We start from the raw sequence: 6,217 nt of genomic DNA, 5'->3' as shown, positions 1-6,217 counted from the left end.
GCATGGGCAGGGATGGGGAAAGTGATGCCATGATCCGTGAACGGGTGGTGATGAGGGGCAGCAAAGAGCCAGGACAGCACCTCTCATCCCTCACAGCATCCCAGAGTGATGCTCTGAGGTGCAACACTGCTCCCCAGCACCTCCATCCCAGCTTGATGGCTTTCCTCAGCTGCCAACCATGGGGCCATGGTGCTTGTTGCAGCACAGCCCTGAGCCCAGGTCCCCAGAGCCCTTAGAAAAGTCCTTGCCCCCCGCTAGTGGCACCGGGTCTGGCTAGTTTTGGTGGTGGGTGAGGAATAGCTGTCACCTCCTCAGTGATGAGCCACGCTTTCAGATCCCCACCTCTTGTCAGATCTGCACATCCTGGCCAGTTCCCACCCATGAACTCCCAAATCTGTTGTGACCTGGTTTTGCAGTTGCTCCTCATTCCTCTCACTCCAGGCAAACGGTTCGGCCCCTCTACTCGGGTGGTCTCACCATGAGGCGTCAAGTACAAACATCCCCAGTGTAATTTTTGGCAATGTCAAAGTTCCTGGCTTCAGATATATCAACAGGACTTGTCATTACATTTAGCTGCTTTCCCCTGCTCTTGCTCCCACAAACCTTGAAGTGCTCTTACGTGATTTTAGGATACCCACAAAACAACGAACCTGTTATCCAGGCATTGGATTTCAGTTTTACGAGGCAGGACCACAGCTTGCACACCGCAGCCTCACCCGGCTGGCTTCCCCATCCATGCAGAGCCCCACCACATCCTCATCCTCATCCTCTACCAGCATGGCAAACACCATGACCCACGCGTGTCTTGTGGCTGCTTCTCACTCAGGTCTCTCTGGCCGTGGGACCACAGGTAGATCCGTGTGTGTAACACAGGGGTTGGGCTCGGTAGGGTTTGGGGTTTATATTTTTCTGAAAAGCAGCAAGAAATTGTTTCCTCTCCCCCATGGCCTGTTGCCATCACCATATGCAATGGCTGTGGACACCAGCACTGATGAAAACAGCAGTACCCTGCCCTCCTCCCACCACTACAGCAACTGGGGGTGAACCCTCCCTCATTGGCTGAATTCTCACCCTTCAGCCCCAAGTTTGAGGTCCCTTTTTTTAGCAGGCGTGACACTAATTAGCCGCAGAGGACTTTGCAAGCTTTCCATCCAACTGATACCAGTGCCACAGCTTGCTGCCCATCCCACAGCTCGCTGGCCTTGCTGAGCATCAGTGATACTGGGTGTTTGATGTTCTGTGGAGCCTGGGGTAAGGGACTGGAGCCACCCAGGAGAGGTGGCAGGTGAGCAGGGAAGGAGTTGCGATCCCTGGGCTGGGCTGATGCAGTTGCTGGCACGGAGCTGAGGTGGGTGGAGAGGAGCCTGGGAGCTTTTTCATCTGAAATGCCCGTGTGCCGGGATCCCTGCTGTCGTGTCTTCACCAGCACCTTGACCACCAAGTGATGACCATCAGGAACCCAAGGTGGGTACTGCAGAGGAAGCTGAGACCTGGAGCTCAACGGACACGTCCTGCAGGACAACCTGCAGGGCCATAGGACAACACTGGCAAAAGAAAGACAATTAATTCCCTTCTCAAAGCTAAAGGAAGCCTGGCTGGTGTCCAAATTTTCAGCGCTGATTGGCACTGCTGTAATGTCTACCAGGTGCATTGCACGGGGGCACCGCACAAACACTGAAAGTAAAGATGGCTCGTGGCCAGAGCAGAAAGTGATTCTTGATCCTTGGACAGGAGGAAGGAGCCCTGCAAGGACTGCAGTTCACAGGACGGACTTTTTGAAATATTGGTTTGCATCTGCATTAAAAATTCAGACTATCTTTCCCCAGGGTTGTTCTTCTTGGAAGGAGGCGACTTCATGGATTGACAAGGATGAGGGGGGGCTTTTTCTCTAAAAGAGATCATGACTAGAAAGCTCAGGCATGTCCCACCCGACTGTCTCCCCCAAAACACACAGCAGCAGCAGGCGTGGTCTGCTCACAGCCCGATTCCCCCTGGGGTGGGCATAGTTCAGTGGCCAGTTATCCTGCTTTTTGCCCTCAACCGAGCGAGACCCTTCCATACAGGGAAACCAGAGCGCCGTACTGGAGCCAAACACACCGTGTTATTGAGCCCTTGAAATTAAAAGCGTCTCAAGCGTAAAACTCACCTAGCTGAGCTATAAATCAAGCCTCTGCTTTCAGGAAAACCAAGCTTGCATACTTATGAATCACCCCCTCCTTGCTTAATCATTTTGTATTAAGGACATCTTAAAATGAATGTACTCGAGTCAGAAAGTCCATTAAAAATGAGAGTCAAAAGGACTAAGGGAGGATTTTACATCTGCATCCAAGTTTGCAAGCAAATATGGGCATTAGTAGGAAAAGCAGTCATCCTCCAAATATTTCTGCAAAAAAGAAACCCAGGCAGGGAATGACTAATGGGAGGGAGCAGGAACGGGCTGATCCACACAAGCGCTCAGGCAAGGAGCCTGCTCAGAGTTTGGCTGTAGCTGCCTGGCTCCACCTTGACCTATGCAAATCTGGTTGGGTGAAGGCAGATTTCTTTGGAAATAAAAATTTCCCTGCTTTCTGATGGCTCTTTGCCAGCCAAAGACATTGGGAGAGGAAAGTGTGCAGCAACCCAGTGCCCAGGCAGTGCTTTGGCTCAAAGGGCTTGTGCTGTGTTGGGGACCACGACAGCCCGTGGGATTGCAAATGGAGGGTGTCCTCTGCTTCTAAAACACCAAGTCTGTTGGGTTTTTTTTTTTCCTGCTGAGAAAGTCCTTATAAAATATCGGCTGTGCTCAGGACACTTCGGCAGCAGTAAGCAGGAGAAAACTAACTTTCTGCACTTTCTCTGCAGCAGGGTGTTCCGGAGCTGAGATCTCTGTGGGGGGAGGTGGCACCCCAGGGCAGTTCCCTAGGCAGGCTCGAGCAGAGTATTCCTCCTTGAGAGCAGGAGAGAGATGCCAAGTCAAGCAGCGCAACACGCCTGTGGCTAACCTGGTGGGTTGCAAAGCCCGTGATGTATCGATGCACGGGAGGGACGTGCACCCAGTCCAGCTGGAGATTCGCTAGCTCAGAGACTCCTCTTTGCAGGCAGAGCTTGGGTAAACCCGCTGCTGGCAGAGGGCAGGGCTGCCCAGCCATTTGCGTCTGTCTCGTGCATGCACTGTGCCAAAGCAGGACGTGCCAAATCCCCGGTGACCGGCTGCCCCGCTCCACCCGCGGCTCGGCCCCGCACTCGCCCCCCTCCCTGCTCAGGCACCCACCCGGCCGGAGTGCGCTTTGTACCTGATTGCTCCCAAGGCAGGACAGTGTGGGAAAAGGTCCGTGTCTGTGTCTTGGATGCTGAAGTTTGGAAGGTGGAGTGCACGTCGTTCAGGGTACACGTGCCCGTTCTGGGCTTGCAGAGCCAGGCAGAGGGCACCCCACAGAACCGGCGTGATGCTACAGTCCCCCCACAGCAGGAGCTTCCCTGCGTCGTGCAGGCCCTCGCAACGCCTGATAGAAGCCGCTTTATTCATCTCCTCCTGGCTTTTGTGGTGACTGTGACACCTGGCGCCCAGGGACAGACACCCTCAGGTGTGCAAGGACACACCAGGCCAGGGGAGCCCGAGCAGATGGCACACACAGCACTCACCGCCCAGACACCTGGTGTTGGACACGCACGGGTGCACAGAGGCACAACTGGGCACTAAAAAGCATCACAGCGTGGATCCCTGCTGGGGTACAGGCTGTGCACCCCACATCCAACACATCCTCCCTGTGTCAGGGTGCTCTCGCACACGCGTGTGCACTCACACATGTGTGTTCTCCACAGCAGCACAGTTATTTTTTCGCTCGGCCGTGGCTGCTGTGAATTTTTGAACCAAAAGCAAGGTCTGGGCTCTGGGCTGCCAGCGGATCCTCGGGGAGGTCTCACAGCCTCCAGCTGCAGTGCATGAGCTCAGCACCAGCCAGCCCGAGCAAGCCTCCACCTTCTGCGAGCCCTGGAAGCCGGGACGGAGGTTGCTGCCATTCATCAGGCAGTTTTTTCAACTTCAAGTGACCTTCACCCCGTTCCTTGCCCGCTCAGCCCCTGGGTGCTGCCAAGTGAGAGGGGTTTTGTGGCCATGCCCTGTGCAGCTCTCATGGATTTGGTACGGATTTCACCGAGTTTTGAACTTCAGCGACTGCTTAACTTTGGCTTAGTGCTACCCAAGAGTGCGGAAGCACCTGGATCTTACGAGCCCCAGCTGGGTGGATAATTGCAGTGCGCAGGCAGAGCCCACCTCTCCTCCTGAGCATCCTCCTCCCAGCCCGGGAGCACCCTCAGACCCAGATTTGAACTCCGCAGCTCAGGTCTCTCCTAGTCTAAATATGTATTCGAAGGAAATTCCAGCTCAGACCCCTCCTGGCAAAGCTCTCCGGCTCTGCTCTTGTGGTTTGAGCACACAGGACCTCTGACTTACAGCTGCAAATGTCTTGTAGTTATACAAGAGGAAGCAGCATAGCTAATGTGCATGGGAATTATCCCATGTCCTAAAACTTTGCTGGGCCTGGAAGCCATCTGTGTGACCCTTCCTGGGGTCGGAGGTGAGACATTCCGTTTTTCCTGTGTCATTCGGAATAAAAAGCAAAATATTGGCTGGTGCTTGCAGCCCTGCGAGATGCTAAGTATGTGTGTCAGGACGCCGCGAGCTATTTTCTTTAAACATGATTTAGCAACGTGAAAGTGTGTCCGGCGAGCAGCTGCCGAGCCCTGCAAATGCATGGCTGGGGAATGTGTCACGGTCCTTCAAGGAAAGGGCAAAAGAAAACGAGCACAACTGAAGGAGTTGAAAGAGCTGAAACCTTGCAAGTCTGTAGGACATGGCAGCAGCAAGAGGGAAACAGTAAAGATCTCAGTGTCTGGAGAGAATTTAAAATGCAGGACATATAGGTACAAAACTACCGAAGCGCTGGCTTGATGCTTAACTGCAGTAAGATGTGCAATTTATTGCAACTCATGACATGTACTCTCTGGTAGCATCAGTCATTAGCAATGGGAGTGGCCAGTTTAAATAAATTGATTTTAAATTTAATCATTTAATTTAAAACAACCCATTACAGGTGCCATCAAGCCCGCCTAATTTGGACCCTATGGACCACCCATGAGCATCTCTCGGGACAGTCACCCATGGGGGAGACCTGCGGAGTCACAGCAGACGGGTTTAAGTCCAAACTGCCTCCCAAAGAGCCTGCTTCTCCCCAGTTAGAATAGACTAGACTAGAATATTACTTTTAATATTTAATTACTCAAGGCGGAGCTATGCATCTCCTGGCTGCACCTCTCCTTCCCACCAACACAAGGGCACCCCGGGGACATGCCGATGAACCTGGGCACGTCCCAACTTTCCAAGAAAGGTCTTGCCTCTGCTCCCTGCCATGGGCTCTTTGGGGGAAGACCTGGCTGGTTGCGAACTTCCATGATGAGGAAGGTCATTGTGGGTTTGTTTATTGGAGCAGCACTGAAGACACCGAGCTGGATCCTTTTATCCTGGGTGCTGCCCAAACATGGGGTGAAAGGACAGACTTTGCCTTGATGTACAAGACAGAAGACAAGAAGTTGATGTGACCATGGATGGAAGCAGTAAGGCTGGTGACAAAGCTCCTCACCTGTGTCGATGGGCGCTGGGGTCCTTGTTTTAATCTCCCGAACCTTCTCCTGACCCATCCTTTGGAGATGGCACTGCTGATATGGGGTGGTGAGTCCCAGACTGGTGCTTTCCTCCCCCAAAGAAAAAAAATCCAAGCCATGAATCAGGAGACGGGAGGTGGGCTGGCTCGCGTTGGGACGTTTCCTATGGGGAATAAATGAGGCGGCAGAAGGAGGAGGGGAGGAAATCACCCTGGAGAGGCGGCTTGTTTACTGCAGCTCACACTGGTCCCAGACAGGAAAAAATGGCCCTTGACTTCCCCCGTTCCCTGGCAAACGGGGAGGTTGTTTTGATGTGCCGGGAGAGGCGCTGGGGGCTGTCTGAAGTGCTCATCGAGATACGCGCGTTTCCATAGCTCCCATCCCACCGAACTGCCGGGGGTGACTCAGATTTCCCGGAGATGCTCTTATCTCGTCCTGCCCAGCGCTCACTCGGCAGCGAGGGTGAAGCAGCAGCCCCTGGAAAGGCTGCCCTCTGCCCTTTCACAGGGTGCCGGAGGTTTCCTGGCTCTGCAGATCCCACACCCACCGAGAGATGGAAAACCCCAGCAGCCATCAT

The sequence above is a fragment of the Grus americana genome, chromosome 18, assembly GCF_028858705.1.
Source record: "Grus americana isolate bGruAme1 chromosome 18, bGruAme1.mat, whole genome shotgun sequence".
Taxonomy (NCBI): domain Eukaryota; kingdom Metazoa; phylum Chordata; class Aves; order Gruiformes; family Gruidae; genus Grus; species Grus americana.
This window is presented reverse-complemented; position numbering follows the sequence as displayed.